Source organism: Apodemus sylvaticus, chromosome 3 (genome assembly GCF_947179515.1).
Source record: "Apodemus sylvaticus chromosome 3, mApoSyl1.1, whole genome shotgun sequence".
Classification (NCBI taxonomy): Eukaryota; Metazoa; Chordata; class Mammalia; order Rodentia; family Muridae; genus Apodemus; species Apodemus sylvaticus.
Window position 1 is genome coordinate 135,097,436 of NC_067474.1, and position 14,511 is coordinate 135,111,946.

Below are 14,511 nucleotides of genomic sequence, written 5' to 3' on the forward strand. Positions count from 1 at the left end.
AGTAACGCTGTGGTCTCAGAGATGTTTCGGTTAACCCACCCACCCATGATTCCCTGTTACAAATAGGCAGTAAGCTTTTACAGTCAGCCATTCACCTGTCTGTTAGGTTCCCAAATAGTATGGTTAGCATAGGATGCATAGATGGCTCTTGAAGACAAAAACCGCAGATGCCCCCCCCACCCCCACACACACCAACTTTGGAGAAATGGAGATACACTGAACCTCACTTTTCTGACCTGTAAAATGGGGCTAACCTCGCTGAGCTGCCTTGAGGATGAAGTGAGATAGCTCAAATAAAAACGCCTAGTACATTCTGGAAGGGGAAGCAAGCTTGACTTGGGATCTCTCTAAAATGAGGCATCTTGGTTAATTCCCCCAGCTCTGATACCGCAGGGTGCCAGAGCCCAGGGCTCCAAAACAGAAGGTGAGTGAGCAGGGAGCTGTTTCTCAAAGGTCTGGAGGCTGTTCTTCCCACTGGGATTCTTCCTGCACTTCTTCCTTGCCCAAGGCTACCCCACCCTCCAAGGCTCTGCCCACTGTCCTGGGAACAGCACTCACAGATATCCAGAGCAGGCAGCCAGGGTTTAGACTCCAGTCTGGCTGTGTGATGATGCTCAGACCACCACCTCCCCCAGCCCAGCCCTCGTGCCTCAGTTTCCTCACAACAAGACTGCTCAGAGCAGCCATCTCACAAGGCTGTTTTGCATGTGGCCCATCACATCACCAATGAGAGTATTAGCCATTCGCGTTATTAGCCCGGCTGGCTCCCACTCCATCCTGTTGCGGAAATGGCATGGACCTCTGCAGGAGAGAGCTGAGTGCTGGGACAGAGCTGTAAACAAGACTGATTGACGCCTGTCTGTCCTCCTCGCTCCCATCCCGGTGGAGGCAGACGCATCAACAGACAATTGCAATGCAGCGTGACCAGGGCCACTCCCCAGGGGAGTCCAAGCTAAGGGTGGCAGGAGACTGTGGAATACACTGCACAGCCAGAAGAGAGGCTAACCCCACAGAGAGACCCAGGGCAGGGCCTCTGCTGGCAGTGAGGTCTGTCAGACAATACAAGGTATCTGGGTGAAAAGCAAACAGAGCTGGACTGCCCAGCAGGTTAAGGCAGACTTACTGCCAAGCCCACAGAACTGAGTTCCATACGTGGAATCCATATGTAAGAAAGAGGGGGCTGACTACCTCAAATTGTCCTCTGACCTCCACATACATGCTGTGGCACACATGCATATACACACATGCACATGCCCATATGCACACACACTATATCAATGAGTGCTTCATTTTAAGAAGGGATGAGACAGAGTAGAAGGGCCCAGGCAATACAAGTGAACACAAGTCTCCTGAACTGCTCTTGGTCAGTTCTGGTGAAGGGAACCTCGGAGCCTGGAGGACTTCTCAGTGGTGGTGACATCGGAGCTGTTCCCCTCACTGGCCAGTGGGTAATGTGTGAGTGACTGAGGGACGTGCATAGAGACCACGACCACACCTTGGTGAATTTGTACTTCAGTAACACTGAGTGAGACAGTGTGAGGTGTGAGGGTGTGTTTGGGAGGGTGGAGGGCTTGTTAGGATTCACTATGCCAGGGGTGGGACTGAGCACTGTGAAGTTTGGTGTGTATGCCTGTGGGTGTCCCTAAGCCTATAGTTTGGATGAATGGCTATATGTGCATTTTTGTGTATGAGAATGTTCTTGGAGGTAAATTGCCTGAGTGTGTGTGTATGAGAGAGAGAGAGAGAGAGAGAGAGAGAGAGAGAGAGAGCAGTGAGCTGTATCCCCCACCCCTTCCAGTCCTGCTGCAGAGCACACACACACACACACACACACACACACACACACACACACTCCTGGGTTGAGAGGGAGGGGAGGCTGCCCGTTGCTGCCACAGCCAGTCAGAACTTGCTCATTTGCATGTTAATGAAGCCCTGGGAGCTCTCCAGCTCCAGACTGACAGGAGCCCCTGGCCCAGTCCTCCCCTGACAAGCCTGGGAGGGAAGGGGAGGCTGAGATCTAGCCAAGGGAAGAGGAGGCAGCAGAGGAGGTGGGCGGGAGGAAGCTGCCCTTGCCCCCTCCCCTACCCCAGGTTCCCACTCTTTGCTATCTGGGCAGCTAGCTGCCGGCCTGGTGCCCTTCACTTTCCCTTCTAGGCTCCTAGCTCAATGCAAGAGACCAGGAGCAAAGCCTTCGCCAGACTGGGGTGAAGTCACAGGAGTCTGCTCAAGGATCCAGGTCAAGTGTAGAAACCCTTCAAACCACCCACGCTCTGAGAAGTGTACCTAGGAGCGGCGTGTTTACGTAGGAAGCCACCCCCCCACACCCCGCCACCCATCCAGGAGTCAGCCACACGCAGGGTGGTGCTCTGCCACCTCTGTCCCACAGAAAGGGCTGGGTTCATCTGGGACCAAATCTCTCAAGTCCTTGCCACTGCCAGAGTTCTGTCAGGAGAGGGCAAGCCAGGGCAGGGAAGGGGAAGGATCTAGAATGATCTAGAATGGGGGCTTCTGAAGACCCTGGAGTCTGGGGTAACAATGCAGGAGCCCCTGAGTCTGTGGTAACCAGAGACTGAAAGTCCCCCATCTCTGACCTACTGTTTCATTCCTGAGACCTTTGAAATCAGATTCCTATCCAATCCCTGATTCTGTCACTTTCCCATCCCCCAACTCCCTTTAGGCTCATCCCTTCCCCACCCCACCCCACCCTACCCTACCCCCATACCCCCTCCCCCGCCTTTTTTCTTAGCCAGCCACTTCCCACAGGAGGCCATTACTCTCTGGGGAGCCCACAGCAGCTGGCTACCAAGCAGACTGTCTGGTTTTGTCTCAGAAATGTGTCCCCTGCCTTGGCACAAGGACTCTTGGGCTGGAGCCCTAGCCCCTCCCTCCTCAGTCTGGGCTCTCCAGGCACTTTCTTCCCGGTTTGCCTTCCAGTCCTCCCACCTCTCTGTGCTCTGCCCTGGGCTTGGCTAAGGCCCCTCTGTCTCTCCCCAGTCTCTGCCTCCATCTCTGCCTCCCTCCTTCCCAAATGCTCAAATATTCATATTCTCTCTCTCTCTCTCTCTCTCTCTCTCTCTCTCTCTCTCTCTCTCTCTCTCTCTCTCTCTCTCTCCTCTGCCCATTCTCCCCCTGGCCAGGCCCAGGTATGTCCTTCCTATAGAGCTGGAGCTTTGGCAGCGTGGGCACCTCCAGGCCCAGGTCTCTGCAGGTGAGAGGAGAGGCAGGCTGCTGCTGGTGTTAATTGCATGGAGGATATCTGGCAGAAATAAGGTGGTTTTTCTGCTTCAGTGACGACTGTTACAATCAAATTGTCCACAGACAATTAGTGGAGTGGGAGAAATAAGAATTAGATTTCTAATTATTTTCCCAGTAAAAGCGGCCCTGGACCTGTGGGTGAGGGGGAAGGGCTGCTTGGTGGAGCTCACAAGTGCTTTGGGGCCTGGCATCCTTGGAGCTGGAGGAGAGGGCCCAGTTTGGAGTTGCTAGAGCCAAAGCAGAGATGGCCCAGGCCAGCCCCCAGCACACCAGGGAAGCAGAGAAAGAAAGGGCCTGCCTTTTCCCTGGGCGTCTTGGACTTCTCCAAGGAGCTGGCAACCTGTAGACTCAGGTCCTAGCATCAGCCTTGGTGCTACTTCCTATCGGTTCCCATCTTTGACCCTCATTTGCTCATTCCCAAATTTCCCAGGCAGAGTTGTGGGGTGTCAGTGGGGATAAAGAGCTCATCAGACCAGGCAGGGGTCCTGGGCCCTGGCTCCAGGCTCACACTGATACACACATTCACATATTCACTCTCCTTCCACACCCACTAGCCTCCCTGGATGCCCAGTGTGTTTCTGTGTGGCAGGAGGAACGGACTTACAGAAAGGGTGCAGAGCCTCGCTTAACCACAGGAGCCCCAGTTTTCACTCCTGTCTAAAGTCAGTGTCAGCATTTACCAGGAGGGCAGGAGGACAGGTTCTATGACTCCCCTGAGTCACCTTGAAAGGAAGGAAGGGTCCGTCTACTGCAGTGCCTAGGGTGTGGCTCCGACAGGGCCTGTGATCACTAATGCACACAGTCCCATCATCAGTCCCAGCAGAGCCCGAGGGCTCTGTGCCGAATGCCCAGGTTCACCTGATCAGAACCCCCTCCCACTGAGTGCTGCTTGAATAGGGGTTGGGTCCTGGCTGTGCCTGTTCACACGGGTGAGGAGGCCGCTTCTGCTTCCCCTCACCCACCAAGCCTCAGCTGGAACCATGCTTGCACGTGGTGACATGCTTTGGAGTGATAAGAGTTATTGCCCCAACCCCTCTGACCTGAACACTGGCCCCTACCCCAGACACCCAACACACACACACACACACACACACACACACACACACACACACACACACACACGTCCTGGTCCTGGGTCCTCATTTAGAGTCTGCAGGCAGGAGAGCCTGGCCACTCAGCACCTTCAAGCCTGACTCTACCTTGACAGGGAGTGTAGGCCTAGTTGGTTAATGCCCTCTGAGTGCCTAGTGACCATCCACACACGTGCACATGTGTCTCATGCAGGTAACTCCTGCGGTCACCCACAGTCACATTCACACACACACACACACACACACACATCCTTCCTGGGCCAGCTCACTCCTCTACCCTGGAAAGGGCAACTGTGCTGCTGTCCCTAAGTGAATAGGGGGAAAGTTTAAATGCCACCCACTAGAGCTATGCAAGCCAGTTGTGGGTCTGGACTGGGTGAGGACATATACTTTTTCAGCCATAGCTTCAGTGTAACTCCTACCCCCATGCCTCTGGGGCCAACTGGGTGGGATCAGCATGGAGGACTTCACATGCCTGGGGATGACAAGGCCCTCTCTACCTGTATTGATTTACCTGCTAGTTGGCCTTCTTTGACAGGGACAGGGACCCCTCCCCCACCACCCATCTCTTCCCTTCTGCCCCCACACCACCGACTCAGTATCTCTTCCCCTGTCTTGCTGGATCCCAGGTCTCTGCCGCTCTGGGCCTGGGTCTCCCACACCCTGCCTGGGCTATGTAAATGTGGTATTTCCCTCTCATCACCCCGGCTGCCTGCCTGGCTCACATTTAATTTGATCCACAGAGGCGCTTCTACAGAGTCGCTCATCAAAGCTAGAAGACAATTAGGTGAATGTCAGGGTGGCCTGGGCACCACCAGGGCAACCAGAGCCTGGAGCTGGGCACTGAAGGATGGGGATCAGAGGCCAGGGTAGAATCCTGGCTAACTGTGGGGCTCACCCCCTGCTCAGTGGTCCAGCTCCTGCTGTGGGATCAGAGGGTAGGAACTGCCCACTGTTAGCAGGCCAGTCCTGCCTGGAACCCTACTTTAAAGAGTGCATGGTGCCCCTGCGGTGGAGGACCCTTCCTCCTGTCCCCACATAAGGCACAAAATGCAAGAACTAAAATTTGGAGGATATGAGTTGTACATTAGATCAGGATCCCCTGAGAAAACCACACATTCTTTTCTCAGCCACACCCTGGCCCTGCCTGTGTCTGCTCCCAAAGGGTCTGTCTGCTGGACTTCAGTCCAACCCTTTAACCCTCCCTCCTGCCTCCCTGTCTCTCCCGTGTTTCTTCATAGCTCTGATCATTTTGTGCCATTTCTCCCTGCTCTCTCTGCCTCCCTTCACCCTCAGGCCCTTCTCCTTGTCCTGTCTCTGCCCTCAGACTCCTGTAGCTTAAAGCCGCTTGGCTAATTTGCCATCCCAACCACTAAAGGCGCAGCCTCCTGGATGCCTCTCCACTGCCCCCTAGTTGGCCCCACCTCTCTCATCAGTCTCTGATTAGTTCCCTCCTGCCTGGCTCCTACACATTTAGTCCCCTCCCTTTCCCTTTTTAACAAACAACAATAATAAAATAACTTGCTTTTAGTTTTTTTGTATTGTGGTGTATGAATACATATACACATGGAGGGGACGTGTGTGTTCATATGCGTATGTGTGGAAGAACGGGGACACTGGGTATCCTTCTGTAATCTTCTCTGCTTTATTCTGTTTGTTTGTTTGTTTGTTTGTTTGTTTGTTTTGGATTTGGTATTTTCGAGACAGGGTTTCTCTGTATAGCCCTGGCTGTCCTGGAACTCACTCTGTAGACCAGGCTGGCCTTCTGCCTGCCTCTGCCTCCCAGAGTGCTGGGATAACAGGTGTGTGCCACACCCCACCACCAGCAGCTGCTTTATTCTTTTGAGAGAGAGAGTCTCTCACCAGGCAGAAGTTCACTCTTTTTTCTAGCTAAGCTGGCAGCCGGCAAGCCCCAGCAACCCTCTTCCCCACCACTGGGCTCCCAAGTATGTGTAGTAGTGCCTGACTCTTTGCATAAAGGCTGGGGATTTGAATTCAGGTCATAATGCTTGAGCAGCAAATATTCTTACCCACTGAGGCATTTCCCCCAGCCCAGAAGACAAATTTTTTCGGTTTTGGAAACAGGGTTTCTCTGTGTAGCTCTGGTTGTCCTGGAACTTGTTCTGTATAGTAGGCTGACCTCAAACTCAGAGCTCCACCTGCCTCTGCCCTTTGAGTACTGGGATTAAAGGTTTGCACCACTATTGCCCAACTTGAATAATTTTTAAAAATACTTTTTCTTAGTAACCCAACTTCTATCCTATTCTTCCCTCCAGAGAGAGCTGTCCACACCACATGTTTAGACTTTGATGCTCCTTGGCCTGCTTCAGCGGAACTATCTATCCTTGCCGAGGTCACTGGCAACCTGTCACTCTATCCCTGGCCACACCTCAACTGGATGCCAAGACCTCATTGGGCACGGCTGACCTTCCCTTTCCTGGTAGCCCTTGCTGCCAGGCTCCTCCCCGCTTCCCCCACCCCACCCTCTGCAGGGACATTTCCAAAGCCTCCTCTGTTCTGGCCTCACAGGGCTCAAGTCTAGGCCCCTCTTCCTGCTCATCCTTCACAGGACCACAGAGTTTCAGGAACCTTCTCTATTTCCACAGCCTGTGATCCTCAGTTCCATCCCAGGGTGTCTCGTGAGCTGGGAACCTGAGCACGCACCTGTATTTTATGGCATTGCTAATGTCTTCATAACCCTCACCAAACCTTCCCTCTTTCCTCTTCTCCAGCCTCCCCAAACTTAATGGCTGGTCTATCGCCCCTCAGGCTTCCCAGCAGAATCTCCTTTTACCACCCTTCCACACAAGGCATTTGAGGGGCTAGGTCTGAGACTACTCTTTCTGTCTGCTCCAGCTTCAGAGTTCTTGTGGCATCAGACGCTATCTACCTTCAGGTGTTTATCATCATGTTCCCCTGCTGTGAAATGTCTTCTTCCTTGCTTGTCTAATCCATAGATCTGCCTTTCCCCTTTCTCCAAAGCTGATCCCCAGCCCTTCCCTAGGAGACCCCTAATTTGGGTCCTAGCTGGGGGTGGGGGCACTCAGTCATCTTCACTCTCTTCTATGTTCTGATTCTGTGTGATTTCCCAGGCTACTAGTTGGCAAATGGGCCATGTGACTACCCCTAGCCAACAATCTGTGGTCAGGATTCATTTCTACCTGGCCAGTCCACTGAAGAGCAGGTATCTGGCCTTCTTACTGGGATAAGTTTTCAAGACTATGGAGTCATAGAATACCAAGTTACCTCCAGTGGACCTGAAAGGAGAGCTGTTCTGCTTCCTGCTTGACCTGAACAAACACCAACCTTGGCTTCATATGCTAAGATGGGGGACAGCTGTTTGTTACTGCAGCATAGTCTCTCCTGTCCTGACTATCAAAGCCCTATCTGCCCCTGCTTTCCCTATAGGTAGCCAGAGGATAGTCCTCAGTTCCTCACTGGGTAGCTGTGAAAGCCTTGTACTCTGTGAGTGTCTCCTAAAGGCCATACTCAGTGTGAGTCACCCAACTATGAGGTCTTCTAACAAAACAGGGCTCCATGTATCAGAGAGAAAAAGACAACTATGTTCCACTGCCAGAGTTGTAGGCACTGGCAAAGCCCAGAGCAAGAGCCACTTCCCTGGAGCTGTGAATTATAGTAGCCCTATCCTGCCCAGTTCTAAATGTTGACACTTGATTTGGTCCCTAGAGGAGGAGGATGTGGAAAGGGTACCTGAGAAATGGGAACAATGATTGTAATCTCCTAGAGTTAATATCGCAATAGTGGTGTCAGAGACATCCATATGTGTTTGTCAAACACTACTCCAGTTACCTTCCCGAGATGCCCATTTGTTTTTGTTTTTTTCTCAGCAGTAGCCTTTGAGATCTACACAATCACTCCCATACTACAGACGAGGGTGTCGAGGCAGGGCTGAGGTAAGGAAGTTGTTGTTATGAACAGCCAAAGCCAAGACTTGAAACCAGGATTTGGCTTTGACACTGTTCCTTGCCCCTCTCTATGTGTCCCTGGGACATAAGTAGTTTGGGGTTCCTCCCCAGGCCAGAACCTACTTGGATTTGAGCTCTCGGGGCTAAGGCAGGGGCAGGAGCTGAGGACACTGATTTCCTGAGGGTGTCTGGGAGATGATACACACACAACTCATTGTGGAGGACCACAGGCATGAAGTCCAAACATCAACACAGCCTTCCTCCCACTACTGTTACAACCCTTGCCTTGATGCAGGCTGTTCTGGAACCCAAATAGCACAGAGCTAGAAGATAGCCAGACGCCATCCCTTCTTTTGATGTGGGTAGGAGGGACAGATAGGGGACTGGGGGCTTCAGAAAGCATGCTCAGGGATAGTGATGTATAAACAGGTGTTTGGAGAGAAAGAACAGAGACCGGGTGGAGAAAGGTTTACATGCCACAGGATACTCACCATCACGGCCAGGAAGAAGCCTGCTAGCAGTTGGTGTTCTTGCAGAGGAGAATCCAGGGCTGTGTTGTGAGTACGTGGACCCTGATATTCTTCAGCTCTGTGACACCTCATTGCAAAGACAGAGCTCAATTAATCTCATGTTGTCCTCTTTCACAAATGAGGTAACCTAGGGTCAGTGAAACTGACTGCCCAAGGTCATCCCGCCAGTGAGCAGCAGAGTCTGGCAGCGCCCAGGTTCATGCACTCTCACAGCTCCAGCTGTTCCCAGCAGTGCGGGCCTTGATGAGAGAGTCCCAGTGTCCCCAAGGATACCTCCTACTGGGGGATCAGGTTACCTGGGTCTCCTGTAGCCAGGGTGAGCCCTTGCCTCACACGCCCACCCGTGTGCTAGGGACAGAAGGGGGACTTTATGCGCAATCTGCCAGACTCTCCAGAAAGCACTTAGGTTTACGATGTGCATGAAATTGATCGCCAGTTGGCGCGGCCCCCGCTCACTCAGTGCCAGCCTCTCGCTGGCAGGAGGCTATCCCCACCCCCATTTTCAAGGAGCATCAAAGCCTCCTGCCAAGGCCCCTTGTGAGGGTCCTTCTCCAGGAACAAGTGCGGAATGGAGGGAGGAATTCTGCCCAGAGGCCTTTCCACTGCGTTTGCCCCCCCTCGCCCGCCCCGTGAGAGTTAAATAGCTTCGTGTTTTATGCCAATTTCAGCCTCTTCGGCTTCCTCTCTAACGAGCCGGTGCTTTCAAAGGCCTCACTAATTGGTGTTTGTGCCGCACACGCCACGACACTTTGATAGTCACTTAGGACGTTGGTCCATCTATCACTGCCCTGGTACGAGGAATCTCTTCACCTTGCTGCACCAGGGTTTCCAGTTTGGGTGCTCTGGTGCATGCACACAAGTGTGTGTGTGTGTGTGTGCGTGCGTGCGTGTGTGGGGGGTGCGTACATGCGTGTGTGTGTGTGTGTGTGTGTGTGTGTGTGTGTGTGCAACGTGAGGATACCCAGTCGTCTTTCCTGTCAACAGAGTTCCTCTGTCCAGCAGACCCCTGTGCACATGTGCATAAATGCTCCTTAGTCGGTAGCTCTTGTGTACCTCTGTGTTTGTGGGTCAGTGTGAGTGTGCCTGGGGATGTGAACTTGCCTAACGTGTACACTTTGCTGAGCTGAAGGGTCTGTGTGCACACGCAGCAGTGTATGCGTGTCCATGCACATACATGTTTAGTGTGCATAGGCATGACCATGAGAATACTTACCAGTCTGCTAATGATGTCCAGCTGCACCTGTGGATATGCAGGCCCAGGGGAAGGTATCTATGCACATGGAGGGCATGCATGCAGGGCAATAAGCAAGTCTGGTTCTCCTTGTGTCCCAGTGGCGCAGTGTGCCTAGGGGTGTGTGCCTGTAGAATCTGTGGATGGCACAGAGGCAGGTAGAACACCAGGCTGGACCCAAGGTTTTGGGTTTAAAGCTTTGTCTGCCATTTGCTAGCTCCTGACTTCCGCTAGCTGCAGAACCTCTCATCTTTGGATTTCTCAATTGGAAAAATGGAGGTAAGAGAAGTGTGTATCCCGTTCTGTCATGCAGACCGAATGGGGAGAGCTGGTGCCTGTGTGAGGAACAGGACAGGAGATGTATACAGTGGCTGGGGCAGGCTGTCCCTCCTCAGTTTGTTCCTCCTCCGCTGGCCAGACACCTTCCTGGAGGCTTACCATACAGTCAAGGGAGCTGCCCAGACACTTGAGGAGAGAACCGGAAGGCTGATGGTGAAGGCTGGTCAGGTCTGGATCTCAGGGAGCTGGGATCCCTGAAATCTTAGACCACTTCCAAAGAGAGTTTATGCTTCTATTCCCTACCTACTACACAGGGAAACTGAGGTACATATGTAACGGGACCTAGAGAGGGCAGGGTTTGTTGTCAAAGGTCACAGCCTACAACTGGCTGAGCCTCTGATTCCAGAGGGAGGTGAACCCGTGCACTTGTCACCCAAGCCACACGAACACCTGGAAGCCTAGAACAAGGAGCTCTCTGCTGATTGGCCTGGGATGCCTGCCGTGGGCTGTGAGGGCAACCTGTGGGGACCATAGTCCAACCCTCCTCTACAAGCACAAGGCAAACAGCTCTGCTTTCACCCCCACGATGTGCTCACAAAGAATCCTGCCCAGACAGGGAGAGCGAATGCCTGCTCAAGGCCACAGGATGGGAAAAGCTAAGGTCAGAGGTCCCTTCTACCCTGATTTCCACCTGCCTGATCCCCTTGTTTGCCACACTACCCCTTAAGGGGGTCATGGCAAAGGTGGGGCAAAGACCCTTGTCCGGGTCACAGGGTCTTTCTATCCACCAGATGACCCACTGTGTCATCATATGAAAGAGTGACCCTGACACTTAGGACACACTGCCTGAGCTTGTAGGCAATCCATGTGCTTGTTGTGTTGTCATTGTTTGTCTAGTTGTTCATATTTTGAGGGTAGCTTTTTTTAAACAAATACATTTTGAACTTAAAAAACCAAGACTTTAAACTCATACCCATCCACAATAGCTCTGTCACTTGTCATTCCTATCATTAATACTGCCAACTCCAAAGTGTTCACCTGCACCAGCATTAGGGTGTCTATGCCCTACTCCCCCTAATCTCTATCCTTTATACTTATTGGTATACCACACCTCCTGCTTCTCCCTAAATGTCTCTGACACAGCTCTAAAAGGATGCAGAAATGATTCTCCAGGGTGAACTCCAGGGTCTCCCTGCTCAGCCTGTTCTAGACTCATTCTGGCATCATGACACAAGCTCCCCAACACCACTATTGGGATCCCTCCCCTGCTCCCAACACCCAAGCCTAGCCTGCCTCCAGGAACCCCTGAGCTGGACTTGGGCCCGGAAGTCTTCACTGGGCTGGCAGCCATGAGGGGGAGCAGAAAGGACCCAAGGGGCTAGTGGCCCCCTCCTTGGGCCTGTTGCCCCACCCACCCAGCCGGTGCCCTGTCTGCCTTCCTGAGCTCATTAACTGCAGGTCACCGTTCAGCAGGAAAGACAAGGCGTGGGTTCTGCGGGCATTCATTAGCCGTGAGAGGAACAGTGTGTGTGAAATTAGCAGTCACCTGAGGACCTCGATAATTTCATAATTAGGAGGCCTAATGGCTCCAGCTCTGGATGCCAAACGACTTAACCCCTCGCCTGCTGGGCCCCCAGCCCCCAGACCAAGGCTGCAGGGGAGGGCCTGCCAGAGCCCTGCTATTCCAGCTCCCTTCCCTAGTACCAATCCTGTTCATTTGTGTCAGTCAACACCCATCACAAAGGTTGGCACAGATGCAGGGGTTGCAAGAGCAAGTTTTATGAAGTGAATGAATGAATGCATGAATGAATGAACAGGTGTCTGGATTTGGGAAGGAGCTGCAACCCCTGCTGCTGCAGGTGCTCAGAGAGGAATGCTCCAGGGGTGGGGGGGAGGAAGGGTGCTCCACCTGCATAGGAAGTGGGTGGCTGAGTGCAGGCCTGGTGTGTGTGTGTATGTGTGTGTGTGTGTGTGTGTGCACGTGCAAGCATGAGAAGCCTAACACGTGTGGATCTAGGATTTTGGCTTCTAAGAACTGTGTATGTTGGGGGGGGGGCATGTCCAAGTTGCCATCTGGGAGCATGTTCTGACATCTCCTATCTCTGTGGCAAGACCCAGGTGCCTCTCTCCATGCCAGCCTCTCTTGGCACCACCTGAAAGACCACCTCCAGTATACAGGGAGCTTGGGGGCATTCTTGGCCAGGAAAGGAGTCCTAAGGGGGCTTGCTTCCAATCTTCATTTGCATTCCAAGTACAATGTTTTCACTTAGAGTGAATATTTATTTGGAGTTCTGAGAAACCTATGCTAATCCTGGGGGACTAAAGTCACACTCCTTAGCCCACAGGGAGTTAGTTAGGACAATACCTTGTGAACCTTCACCTTTCACAAAGGCTCCCCTCCTCCCAACCTTTCCACAGGTCCTGAAGAGACAAGCACTGGTGGAGGGTTGGTGTCCTGCCTTACCCCTGAATTGTAGAAAGGAAGCGGCAGCCTGGAGCTGAGTGGGGCCAGAGGGAGGGAGGATGGGGGAGGGGAGGGGAGATGGGAACAATGAAGGAATAGAGAAGAAAGAGAGGATCTGGAAGAAAGGGGAGGAGGAGAGAGGATAGGAAGTCTGAAGGAGGTGAGAGAGGGGAAGGGGGAGGGAGGGAGGGAGGGCTGAGAGCATTATCAGCACTTAAAAAGCGAGCAGCTCAGTTCTTCTTTGGCACAAATAATGGCTTTTTATGAATAAATCATGTGTCAGACGCCTCCCAGGGAGTGGGCACGGAGGGGGGCGCGTCTGCTGGGCTCCAAGGCTGGCAGGGAGGGCCAGTGACAGACCCCCAGCTGTAAGGGTGTTGCTCCCTCTCCTCATGGGGCCCAGAAGGACAGAAGCTGTCTCTGAACTGTCTCTAGCCTGAGCTGGGCAGAGCTCAGTCATCGCTCTGAGGTGGTCTCCTGGCTCCGTGCTCACGATCTGGGTTGGATTCCCAGGGGCTGGAGTGTCCCTCTGTCCCCTATGCTCCTACAGACAGCAGAACAATCCAGAAGATGTTTCTGGCAGGGGAACACCAGCCTGGTGCTCCAGAGAGAGAGAGAGAGAGAGAGAGAGAGAGAGAGAGAGAGAGAGAGAGAGAGAGATGTGCCAAGCTAGGCAGGCACACCCAGAGAGCAAAGCATGCGCATGCAGTGCACATGTGGAGACTGAGTGAGCAGTTCACACACGCATGACCTCCACACATGTGGGCACAGTCGGAGATGGATACACGGCAATTTACACACTTACATACACATATACACGCTCAGCCATATGCTCTCAACCCCCCAACTTGCTCACTAACACACACACACACACACACACACACACACACACACACACACGGGGCCACACAGACAGATGCATATGGAACTACATGGCTCTGCACATGCACATCAGCAGCCCACCCTCCAGCAGCCTAGGGTGGGGGCAGCTTTGCAGCCCATCTGGAGTCCAGACTCAGTTGGGCTGTGTCTGAGTCTTACTGTCGGGTGGAGCATTATCCCAGTGCCTTCTAGTCTCTACATGCTCCCCAGTGGGCAAAGACACCACAGCACAACAATGAAGTCTTGGCTTCTCAACTCCGAGCCTGAACCTGTGTAGACTCTGCTGGCTTGGAGCTCTTTCCCTCCCCTGCCCTCAGCCACATCCTTGAGGCAGGAGGACCACGGGAGAACATGGGCATTACAGGCATGGAATCAGGGCAGGGTAGATCGGCTGTACCCTTTGCTGTTAGTGTGACCTCAATCACACCAATCTTATTTACCCCTCAAACAAACCCACTAGCCTTCCAGACAAAAAAAGCGGGGCATAGGGGCTCCTGGTGACAAGAGAATTGGGTATCCTCTTTAGCACCTGATAGTCTTTCACAAACTGCAAGGACCTCTGTGTCTCACCTTTCCCCTCCCCCACCCTTCATCGCTTCTTAGCTGGTGGTCTTCTCTTCAGGAAGTTAATCCTAGTGCATCAGAGTAGAGCCAGACAACAGAGATTCTTTGTCAATCCCACTCTGCAATGGCCCCCAAGCTTTCCCAATACCCCATGATAACATCTTTGCTTCTGACTCCTAAACTCCTTCTCCAGTTCAGATAGAGTCTTCCAGGGCTCTGACCTCCCAGTATCCAGAGAGAAATCTTTAGCCTACCATGATGCCCAAAGCCTGAGGATGCCACTCGTCTG